Consider the following 13,113-nt stretch of genomic DNA (forward strand, 5'->3'; position numbering starts at 1 on the left):
AGACGAACCATCTTTTAAGAAGTTCCCAGATGTTAATCGTCATCCGGCCGAAACACCATCAAAATGTACCTGATTTGTACAATGCCAATGAGGCCATCCTAATTTCTGTATATAACTCTTTCCTTAAAACTGCTGACAGACGTACATGCAGGCAGACAGACAAAAATGAACCTCAGACTGAACCTGCACCGTATTATTAACGACAAGCGTATTAAGTCATCCTTGTCCCTAGATTTTGGCGCGCTGTGTGGCCTGATGCAGTCTAAAAATGTCAGGATACACTGTAGTTTATGTATATCTACATCTAGATCTGCACTTACATGATAAGTATAAGCAGAAACAGCGTTGGTTGGCTGCTGTAATTCTTAACCCTAAATCGGTACCCCCTCGTTTAGATCCTCGTCCGTACATTGGGAACGTCACTGTACGACCTAATTTTAGGCTTCAGTGCATTCTAAGGTGAAGGCCACTGTTTTAGCACAAACCACGTCAGGACAAGACCGCTGTCTGAGTTCGGAAAGACTTAACCTGTTGGAGTCGTGTTAAATTGTGGATTTATTCTTGCAAAGACGCCAGGGTTTTAGGTACGTGCTTGAGTGTCGTGGGTGTATCTGTGTGCCTCACACTCATATGTACGTCGTTTTGAGGTCGAGGTCACCCGTGTTATGTGTACACATGCACAATAGTGGGTAGGCCTACTCAGTTTTTCGTCCAGCAGCCACACATGTGTCAACATGGGCTTGTTTACACGTAAATTGTTTGAATATAGCAGTAACCCTTGTTTGTAAATAGGAGGGATTAGATGCAGTCAGATCCCGTAGTCGTAGTGTGAGACAGAGAGAAAGACTTCGCCTCGGTGTTTCGCGCAAGACCTCAGAGTCAGAGTCACCCAAGCAGAACAATCAGCAGCAGGCCACCATACGACCAACAGTGCAGTAACATTAAAAAGTTGCTTGTTTGGTATAACAAGCTGTGAATTTTGGATAGGTAGGTGAGGTTAGTGTAATTTTTTTTTTTACTAAAAAATTGATTGTATTGCTGAGTTATTTGAATTTTCAGTAATATATTCCACTTGTTGAAGAATTCCCCTCTAAAGATTTAATCTTGAAATTTATTTTAAACAGTTTGGTTTTCCTGTGCAGGCCAGTCTGGTTTCCCTGTGTAAGGCCAGTCTGGTTTTCCTGTGCAGGGCAGTTTGGTTTCCCTGTGTAGGCCAGGTTGGTTTCCCTGTGTAGGCCAGTGTGGTTTCCCTGAGTAGGCCAGTGTGGTTTCCCTGAGTAGGCCAGTGTGGTTTTCCTGTGCAGGGTTCTACACTTCTCCATGATTCGTCACAAGAATACACAATTACTACATATCTCCCCTCCTAACAATACATGTATATTGCACTTCTCCCCTCCTCACAATACATGTGTACTGCACTTCTGCCCTCCTCACAATTCCTGTATGTTGCACTTCTCCCCACCTCACAATACATGTGTACTACACTTCTCCCCTCCTCACAATACATGTGTACTGCACTTCTCCCCTCCTCAGAATTCATGTATGTTGCACTTCTCCCCACCTCACAATACACGTATACTACACTTCTCCCCTCTTCACAATACATGTGTACTGCACTTCTCCCCTCCTCAGAATTCATGTATATTGCACTTCTCCCCACCTCACAATAGATGTATACTGCACTCCTCCCATCCTCAAAATACATGTATGCTTCACTTCTCTCCTCCTCACAATACATGTATACTACGCTAACACTTCTTCCCCACCTGACATTACATGTACTGTATACTACACTTCTCCCCTCCTCACAATACATATATACATATATACTACTGTTCTCCCCTCCTTACAATACACGTATGCTTCACTTTTCCCCTCCTCACAATAAATGTATACTGCACTTCTTTTGTTCTCACTATAATTGTAGACAGCACTTTTCTCCTCTTCACAACACTTTACAGCACTTCTATCATCGCTGTACATGTGTGCTGCTCTTCTCCTCCCCCCCGCACAATACATTCTGCACTTCTATCTTGGCTGTACATGGATACTGCACTTCTCCCCTCCTCACAATACATTCTGCACTTCTGTCATCACTGTACATGTATATTGCACTTCTCCCCTCCTCACAATACATTCTGCACTTCTGTCATCGCTGTACATGGATACTGCACTTCTTCCCTCCTCACAATACATTCTGCACTTCTGTCATCACTGTACATGTATACTGCACTTCTTCCCTCCTCACAATATATTCTGCACTTCTGTCATCACTGTACATGTATATTCCACTTCTCCCCTCCTCACAATACATTCTGCACTTCTGTCATCACTGTACATGTATATTGCACTTCTCCCCTCCTCACAATACATGTATACTGCACTTTTCTGCTCTTCACAATAAATTCTGCACTTCTGTCATCGCTGTACATGTGTGTTGCCTTTCTCCCCTCTGCGTACATACACTTGTGCATCAATTCTTCTCTGTTTACATACCTCTCTTCTCCTCTGTACTGGCAAAGTAATAGGCACTTCCAATCTTATTTACTCTGAATATCTTGGGTATAGATTTTTCTTTAGGGGTCTCCTTAAATATTAATAGGGCAAGCATGTAGTATTGACTAATTGACTAAAATTGAAGGTGATTGGGTGTGAAGTCTTTCCATATATTGCCAGCTATGCCTGTGTTGAGCCAAATTTACATGTATATTACTAAAGTTACGAAAATGTGTGTATGAAGCCAATAAGGCTGCAAACAACTCTAGGAAAACTTTATAATTTATTATGAGCTTTTGTCTGTAAGCTTTTTTCTGCTCCAAACCTACCCTGGACATGTCTCTGCATCTTCAGTTTAGTCTGTACAAAGCTAGTCATAAATGTCTAATAAGTTAATTATGCCACAGGCTGTTGTGGATTAGACATGTTAGAAGAGAAATTCTTACTGTAAAGTCATGTTTCATACTGCATGCAGTTTAGTTTACTTTAAATGAAGATGAAGTTAATTGGTTTGTTTTAATTAATATCCAGGTACATTAATGATTCACTTGAGTTCGAATTTGAGGGGGAAAAAAAGGAACAAACTTTGAATGCTTTTTGTCTGTGGAAATACTTTATAAGGTTAGAGGTAGTGATATGTGTTACCTGTGTGGTGGGTGGGACACTTCAATGGAGAACAGCATTGGCTCTCCATATGCACATATCGTATTACTGAAAGGAAAAATCAGACAATTATTGCATCTGCACTAATAAAAGCTATAGTTTGTAACATAAAAAAAATATGCGTATATGGACATTCAGAAAGTGATAAGGCAACCTGGTGTTTTGTAGCAGTTGACAATTAAGTGTGTTGCAGTTTTCCAATATTATGGGCTGGTTCAGTCAGAATGCCAGTGCACATGTACTAGGTAGAACACAGTAGCTGGCATGAGCCTTTATTACAAAGACTTAAACTGCACTGTTCTGATTGGCTGCAGATATTACTGCTGCTTTAAAGGTCTTACATTAAAATACATGTACATGAGGCTTTGCACATACATGTAGATGTAGGTGAAATTGGTTATTGGTATTCTTTGATTTCTTTATTCTAATGAAGTGCTGTGTTCTCATTCAATCAACCACACAGGAAGGTTCAGAGGGAAACTTGTTAAACTCACAGTTTTGTGGTGTGTTCAGTCCCATGCACCTTAGTTTTGTGTGAAATCACTTTTATGCCTGTTTACTAAATTGACATGCAGAAAGAATATGACTGGTTCATTTTGTAGCTCCTGTATTGAGGTAGCTTGTAGGAGTAGGTGTGTATGAGTGCGTAAGCTATTTGGCTGTGCGGATAAGATGCACCTTTGCTCCTTGAATAACAGGATGATGGGAAGTCCACCATTAATACAGAACTGCTCAAACTCTGTCTCGATATACAAGAAAAAAGGAAATAAGGCACAGGTATCACAGAAAAACATTGAAAAAATTCTATAAAGTTTTAAAAAGTCGAGGAGACTGAATTCTACTTAAGGTGTATGGCACTGGTGGGCAATGCTCTCCATACAGCCGCGCTATGGAAGCCCTTATGAACTTGGCCAGTCAGTAGTATTGAAAACATCATGTCATAATGGGCCAGGGCTGTACGTTAAAACTCAACAGCTCTTGAGTGTAAGTATGGATTCTTATGGTAGATAGACAGACATTTAGTGCAGTAAAGTGGATAAGGTTATTGTAAGTGTTAACTTAAGTATGTTGGTACAAGTGGACAGTTATACATTTGTGTAGAGCTGAGAAAGGCATCATGCCATGCTCTGTGATAATGCCTGTGTGTTGGGCAGAAGACTGCAGTGACTTGTCAGGGAGAGCTGGAAACAAAACTGCCTCAGGAGAGCCATTGCTTGAGAAGGATATTGTAACATTACATTATTTTTCATTAGCGAAGTAAGATTTATTATGTAAGTATCTCCCTAACATTGGCAAGAATGAGTGAGAAGTGAGAAGGTCCTGCTTTGTTCGGTAATTTTCCTGTGGCCAGTTTTACAAAGCTATTTTTACCATGTAGTGTATTTACCATGGTGACTGTTGTATTGCCAAGTGTATTCACCATGGTGACTGTTGTATTGCCAAGTGTATTTACCTTGGTGACTGTTGTATTGCCAAGTGTATTTTACCATGATGACTGTTTTGCCAAGTGTATTTTACCATGGTGACTCTTTTGCCAAGTGTATTTTACCATGGTGACTGTTGTATTACCAAGTATATTTACCATGGTGATTGTTCTATTGCCAAGTGTATTTTACCATGGTGGCTGTTGCCTTGCCAAGTATATTTTACGATGGTGACTGTTGTATTGCCAAGTATATTTACCATGGTGACTGTTCTATTGCAAGTGTATTTTACCATGGTGACCTTTGTCTTGCCAAGTATATTTTACCATGGTGACTGTTGTATTGCCAAGTGTATTTACCATGGTGACTGTTATGTTGCCAATGTTCACTTTATAACAAAGCAGTTATGAACTTTTGATGTTACCTGTAGTATGTCATTCCCTGCAGTGTGTGTGTGCTCATAAAACACATTAGAGAACTGAACAAGGGTTCAATCTTGATGGAGCTGTGCTATAGCAGTAAAATCAAGCTAAGCGTCAGAGTTGGTGATCAGCATGAAGGGGGTGCCATTAAAATTATCAGTGTACAGTAACTGGACTGGGCATCTTGTCTGGTGCCTGGACATGGTGTTCCAGTGAGGTACATCAAATGGTGTACTTATGAGGTATATCAGCATAGTGTTCAGGTGAGGTACGATGACATGGTGTTTCAGTGAGGCACATCAGCATGGTGTACCTGTGAGGCACCTTGGCATGATGTTCCATTGATATTCCATTGATGTACATTGGCATGGTGTTCCAGTGAGGCACATCGGCATGGTGTTCCGTTGAGGCACATTGACATGGTGTTCGAGTGAGGTACATTGACATGGTGTTCCAGTGAGACACATTGACATGGTGTTCCTTTGAAGTACAATGGCATGGTGTTCCAGTTGGGCACATTGACATGGTGTTTCAGTGAGGCATATTGACATGGTGTTTCAGTGAGGCACAATGACATGGTGTTCCAAAGAGGCACATTGACATGGTGTTTCAGTGAGGTCCATTGACACGGTGTTCCACTGCTGTACATTGACATGGTGTCCATGTCAGCAGTGTAGTGAGGTACATTGGCATGATGTTCCATTGAGGTAAATCAGTGCAGTGTTCCAGTGAGGCACATTGACATGGGGTTCCAGTGAGGCACATCAACATGGTGTTCGAGTGAGGCACATTGGCATGGTGTTCGAGTGAGGCACATTGGCATGGTGTTCCACTGAGGCACATCGGCATGGTGTTCCGTTGAGGCACATTGACATGGTGTTCCAGTAAGGTACAATGGCATGGTGTTTCAGTGAGGCATATTGACATGGTGTTCCAGTGAGGCACATTGACATGGTGTTTCAGTGAGGCACATTGACATGATGTTTCAGTGAGGTCCATTGACAAGGTGTTCCACTGCTGTACATTGACATGGTGTCCTAGTGAGGTACATTGGCATGATGTTCCATTGAGGTAAATCAGTGCAGTGTTCCAGTGAGGTACATTGACATGGTGTTCCAGTGAGGCACATTGGCATGGTGTTCCAGTGAGGCACATTGACATAATGTTCTAGTGAGGTGCGATGGCATGATGTTCCAGTGAGGCACTTTGACATGGTGTTCCATTGAAGTACATTGACATGGTGTTCCAGTGAGGCACAGTGACATGATGTTCTAGTGAGGTACATTGACATGGTTTTCCAGTGAGGCACATTGGCATGGTGTTCCAGTGAGGCACATTGACATGATGTTCCAGTGAGGTACATTGACAAGGTGTTCCATTGATGTACATTGACACAGTGTTCTAGTGAGGCACATTGACATGGTGTTCCAGTGAGGCACATTGACATGGTGTTCCAGTGAGGCACATTGACATGATGTTCCAGTGAGGCACATTGACATGGTGTTCCAGTGAGGCACATTGACATGATGTTCCAATGAGGTACAGTGACATGGGGTTCCAAAGAGGCACAGTGACATGGTTATCCAGTGTGGTACACTGACATGGTTATCCAGTGAGGCACAGTGACATGGTGTTCCAGTGAGGCCCAAAGAGGCACAGTGATAGGATGTTCCACGGAGGCACAATGCCATGGTGTTCCAGTGAGGCACACTTGACATGGTTATCCAGTGAGGTACACTGACATGGTTATCCAGTGAGGGACAGTGACATGGTTATCCAGTGAGGCACAAAGAGGCACAGTGATATGGTGTTCCACAGAGGCACAGTGACATAGTGTTCCGGTGAGGCACACTGACATGGTTATCCAGTGAGGTACTCTGACATGGTTATCCAGTGAGGTAAATCAGCAGAGTGTTCCAGTGAGGTACATTTACGTTAACATGGCATACCTGTGAGGTATGTGGTCCGGGGAGGCACATTGACAGTGAGGTACATGTAGTTGGTGAGAAGTCATCAGGGATAGAGGCTAAGCAGAACAAAGTCCTGTATTATGGTAATGTTTAACGTTTACAGCCATGGGAGAAATCCGGTAAAAAACCCATCGCCATTGGAGTGGGTTGGGCGGATTTGGCTGATTTGGCTGATGTTGTATGTGTTATGTATGACATACTCATCCATAACATACCAGTTCAAACTAGTTATGTAATTACACTTTTCAATTTTGTCTATCATGCAGCCTTATAAGGTAATTAAGGTTATTTTAGACTAATGTAGTTGTCATAGCCTCTAACAGGCTGCTAGGGCATATGTGTTAATAGTAGATATAGTTTGGGCTTGAATATGACCTACATGTATGTGTATCCGTTTAAAAGTAGATAGTGGCATACCTTGTGTTGTTATGTGCATGCACCTGTACCTGTACAGCTAGTACTGCTAGCTGCCTGTACTGGATGGGATGTGTTCTCTCTCTCTCTCTCTCTCTCTCTACATATATATATATATATATATATATATATATATATGTATACATACATACACATGTATATATAAGGAACACTTAATCGTTCTGATGTGGAGAAATAGGTATAAGAAAAAACAAGGAAAACCCTCTCAAATTTCTACACTGCTGTATGTAACTGCATGTTTGAACTTTCAATACTGAGTGTTAGCCATGTAAAGTCATGATTATATACAGTATAATGTCAGTGTATACTTGACAACAGGGATCTCTTAACACGAAACCAAAAGCGGCCCATACTGACTTGAATTTAACACTTTATGCTTAACACAGTTGAGAGATCAAATAGGATAATGCGAGTATGATACAATACAAAGACAGCTGTTAAGCCTGACAAACAGGTCAAGATTAGTCTAAGATACAGTTTCATATGTTAAAGATGAATTAGGGACAGTCATTTCCATTTAACACAGGCTTGTATTTTCATAAATAGAATTTCTTTCACACCCATCAAAGGCTTTCATATGGTACTTTGTAAAAAGGAAAGACAGTAAATGGTGGTGAAAGAGAAATAGCGTGTTTCCTGATATGACGGCTAATGGGGACAAAGCAAAGATTTTCGTGATTGATTTTGTTTCCTGTGAACAGTTAGTCTAGATCACAGATCTGCAGTTTGGTCGATGTATTTTTCACCACATCAGGAACAAATTAGGCAGTATATTACAAATTTGATTCACATGACATATTAAATTCAACTTCATAAACAGAGTTTGTGTTAAATCTAATGCTAGGGCCGTCAGTGATATGGACTCGAGCTCCACATCTGGGTTTGTTCCGTTTAGTGACTTGTGCATTACATGGATTGTCAGAGAAGTTAGGGGCTTGACGTTTGCTGTTAATATTAACTGATTTGAATATTATGTCTTTCATTCTGTCACTATCAATATTGGTAATGTATTCAAGACAATCGGAAGTAAATTATTGTTGTTACCATGTAGGTAGTTACCAGAGGTATAATATTTTCTGTGTTGGTTGGTTTATTGGAGCATTTTCTTTATTCACTGATTGGCTGAGAGCTGGCTTTCTTTATCCCCTGATCAATGAGACCTGCTGGGCATCCCCCTAGAGATTAGGGTAGCTTTAAGCTCACAAAGCCGTTCATTACAAACCATTTGGTTTTCTACAATTGTACAGACTCGTCTCGCTGGTGAATATGGAATATTTTAAAAATGTATGCCTTGCATGGTTGAAAATAAAATGAAGACAAAGTCGAGTGTGGGTAGGTTTTCTAAAAAAATTTCCAATTACAGTTTTTCCTGAGTTTTTGGCTAGGATGTATAGAAATGGTATGCAAATGCCAATGACATTGATGGTGAATACAATTTTTGGATGCATGGTATTGAGGATATTATGTAGAGATTCAGTGTCGCCAGCACTCGAGGGTCAGAAAATAAAACAGTCGTCAAGTATCTGCATCATTTCTCTTCAAATAATTTTCTAAAATTATCTCAATAGGTTAAGGATATTTTGTCATATAACATTGGTTTCTAAATAACCCATAGCTAGTGTTGCATAAGTTGGGGCCATTTTATCACCCATCACTGTTCTTTCTTTGTTTTTCTTATGTATATATATATATATATATATATGTTTATGTAAACAAGAGTTTTATGTAATAAAGAAGTGTGTAAATAGGGTTCCTTGTATATGTAAGTATCGTGTAAACAAGGGTTTCATGTTAGTATTGCATAAATAAGGGTTTTTTGTGAGTATTGTGTAAAAGAAATTTCATGTATGCATTGTGTAAACAGGAGTTCCATGTAAGTATTGTGTAAGCAATTGTTTCATGTAAGTATTGTGTAAATAGGGATTTCTTGTAAGTATTGTTTATACAACAGTTTCATGTAAGTGTTGTGTATACAGCAGTTTCTTGTAAGTATTGTGTAAAGAAGGGTTTCATGTAAGTATTGTGTAAATAGAGGTTTCATGTAAGTATTGTGTAAATAAGGGTTCTGTGTATTAAAGCATTGTGTAAATGAGGGTTTCATGTAAATATTGTGTAAATGAGGGTTTAATGTAAATATTTTGTAAATCAGGGTTTCATGTAAGTATTGTACAAATAAGGGTTTCATGTAAGCATTGTGTAAGCATTGTGCAAATAAGGGTTTCATGTAAGTATTGTGTAAGTATTGTGCAAATAAGGGTTTCATGTAAGTATTGTCTAAATCAAGGTTTCATGTAAGTATTGTGCAAATAAGGGTTTCATGTAAGTATTGATTTTGTAAGGTAACAAATGTGTTTCTGAAGAGTATATGTGCATGTAACTACTCTATGATGTTCAGCAGGTAACAAAATCTACAATGTTGCCAGTGGCCTTATCTATGTGAATGTAGATGTCTGTATAGCTGTACTAGTAGTGCTAGACAACCCTTCATGGCTATCCACACAAAGTTGTTGTGTTGTATGAAGGCATTTCACCATTGCTCGATCAGTATACATGTACATGCATTTACGCATATCTGTACATGGATCTGTACATGGAAATCTGTACATGGAAAGTCCTGAATCACTCAGGCACTTGCCAGTAATTATACCATGTCAGATGCTAATGTCATCTACATGTTGGAGAAAAAACATTCTGCAGAATGGTTATAGTTCCTTAGAATTGGCTGGAATTTGTAATCAGCTGCAAAAATCGATTGGCTACATATGCTGATTGGTTGGTGCTATACCCTATCTGTGAGAGTATACACTGTAGATAGTTTATTGGTTGGAACTTCAGTATCTTGTCAGTTACCAGATGTACATGTACCTGAGCAAGTTTAACCATGTATGTTGGACAATTTTGGGTTTTCATGCCTCATTGCCACCAGTAACATTCCAGCTAAGCTATCATTTAGTGGTCATATATAGACTATATACATGTATATATAGACTTCAGTGTTCTGTCATTGAGATGTGTGGGTGTACATGCACTGGTACATTGGAAAGGCATTGTAAAGTACTTTAAAGTTTTACTTCAATTTTTTTATTTTATTAAAAAGATTGAAATATAAAATGCAAACATTTGATATAATTGGCATATCTCAGGTGCGTGTGTAAGCTGTGTGTACAGGATAGATTATATATATATATATATATATATATATATATATATATATATATATATATATATATATATATATATATACATAAACCTGCATGTACATTGAAATGTTAGCCTTGTGAGCATGTGACGCATAAAGAAAACACGAGCTACATTGTACAAGTTGAAAGTAGTTACATCATTTCTCTTTAAACAAAGGTTGTGGGTGTTTATGAATGTAGATGTAGATGTAACCGTTGTGTTTGACCCATCATGAGAAGGCTCTGGCTGAGTGGGTTCAAATCCGTCAGTGGCCTTTGCTAGGGAATTTGTAAATTTCCCCATCTCACTGCTTTTGCGACAGTAATTGATTGACAACATTCATTTGACTGTTTGCACCATCTGACTTTTATTGAAGAGCATTTGTCTTCCACCAGTATGGTGTGCATACCTGTACATCACAAGTTAGAAGGGTTATCAGTGATTTGCCAGTGGTGGGTTGTTTTCCCCAGGTACTCTGGTAATACTTACTGTCATAGTATAAGTGAAAACTTCTTCAGTATAAAGGCATTAAACATCAGTCATATAGATAAGTATAAGACTGGTATTGCTCTATTGCCGTCTCTTTATTATTGAGGTGTTTGGGTACGTACGTAGATGTAATTGTATGGGGCATACATCCCTGCATATGTGTGTGGACAAAGGTAGTGTGCTTCAGGCCTGTGCTTGGGCTATATTCCCATGAGAGTATATTTGGCCCATGACTATTTGGAGCTGTGCACATACAGGTAGAGTACATATCAGCACCTGTGCCAGAACATGAATAGACTACTCAACCTGTTATTACATTTTGGTTTTCTCTTTGTTCAGATACCAGAAAGTAATTATTACTTAAATAACTTAATTGTGTTACATTCACTTTACATTTACCATATTTCCTGGTTCTTATCTGTTCTATTTATATACATGTATTCTCCCCCAAAAGAAGTGCATAGGTTGCACATGTTGGTGACACCACATGTCGGTGACACCACATGTTGGTGACGCCACATGTTGGTGACACCACATGCTGCTCTGAATGTTCTCTTTCAGTGACCTGGTGTTGTTGATTGAGGAGCTTCTGGTGATCATTTTATGATTTACTGACATTCTGATGTCTCCTGTGTAACTTGGCTAAAACAGACAGTGAATTCAATGAATGATAAAAAAATCTTTTATGTTGTGAAACTTTTTTTAGCAGCCTATAACACATATGTACTCGCACACGTTCCAATCCAGGTTCTAACTAGTTCTCACCACGATATAGCTGTAATAATGCTGATACGACCTGAAGCCATCGGAATGTCATTCATGCTCACCCGTATCACTCCGGTAATAACTGTGTTTAGCTATGGTCTGTTATTATAATCTCCTCTTCATTGTCAGAGAGAATAAAACCTGAAATGTAGTCTCATCGTTTTTAATGAAACCACATTCTTAAGGCAGTGGATGAAAACACATTCTTAAGGCAGTGGACTATCTACTGCAATTCCTCATATTTTTCGCACGTTTGCAAGTTGTTTACTCATATTTTGAAGGCACCATTCACTAGACTGATATAGTTATATTTCCTGGGAAGCCCTGAAACTGGCCAACTCAGCCTATGTAGTCTCCAAAATCAAATTAAAAAGGTGCATAAATTGCACTGAAAGTTGGTCTTTCATATACTAAAAGGTTGAGGAATTAGGGTGTTTGGCATTTTGAACGCTATACACTATAACCGAATGTTTGAGATATGCCTACCCAGTTTGCTCTAGCTACCTTTTCGTATGCAGGTTTATTGGGTGTTCTAAGCATATTTTGAAGGCATTTCTGTTGCTATACAAAAACAATTAGATTCTCTGATGTTTGCAAATCCACATGAGACTCATGTAAGTCATGAATTTAATCGATGATTAAACAAGATAAATTGCATTTGAAGTTGCTATTAGACATGCAGAAATTTTGGAGACATAGGGTAAAATGTCTGACTGTACATGCATGTGAAGCTATGACTGGCGGCTGCAAATTTAGATTGGGTCTGACTCGGTGTATTTCACTTAAAGTTTAATGTTCTCCAAGTGACACATTTTGTTTGATTTTGATTGATTAATCCACTTTATAGGATCACATAAGACCTTTTTGTGAAGTTTGATTAATTTTTTGTCAGAAAAAGTTAGTGTTGACATTGAAAGTATTATTTAAAAGCCTTTATGCTGTTCTGAAAGTGCATTTTTAGTGTCCAAACTTTAGGAGAAATACAGCTATGCATTAAATTGATCTTTGTTAAGCTGAGGGAAATGCTGCCAGACATATCTTACTCAAGGCAAAAATAGAGTAACTAATTATCTAATTGCATACTAATTTTACAATAGTTTTTTTTCTTTGTTCTGAGGTGAAGAGGATGGGCGTGTTTTTGTTCTGAGGTGAAGTGGATGGGCGTGTTTTTGTTCAGCGTCTCCAAGTACTGATTGATTGAAATCGACTATCTCAGAACTGTGTGCCCTAAGACATTCAGCTTCTTGGGCTAACCTTAATACAAATATG

The 13,113-nt window shown here is 39.1% G+C and overlaps 1 protein-coding gene across 3 annotated transcripts in view; it reads left to right on the plus strand.

Annotated features, from left to right (window-relative positions):
* Window positions 1-518: 518 nt before the first annotated feature.
* The window catches only part of LOC135466769 (nuclear hormone receptor HR96-like), a 62,368-nt gene continuing 49,773 nt past the window's right edge, over window positions 519-13,113 (plus strand). For 2 of the 3 annotated variants that reach the window (XM_064744437.1, XM_064744439.1), the window contains exon 1: window positions 6,906-6,994. The gene's annotated coding sequence lies outside the window, so the exon portion shown is untranslated. Of the gene's footprint in view, window positions 988-6,905; window positions 6,995-13,113 lie in introns of those variants that run through there. The other variant, XM_064744436.1, reaches the window with a different exon arrangement.

This window comes from Liolophura sinensis, chromosome 6 (assembly GCF_032854445.1).
Source record: "Liolophura sinensis isolate JHLJ2023 chromosome 6, CUHK_Ljap_v2, whole genome shotgun sequence".
Lineage (NCBI taxonomy): Eukaryota > Metazoa > Mollusca > Polyplacophora > Chitonida > Chitonidae > Liolophura > Liolophura sinensis.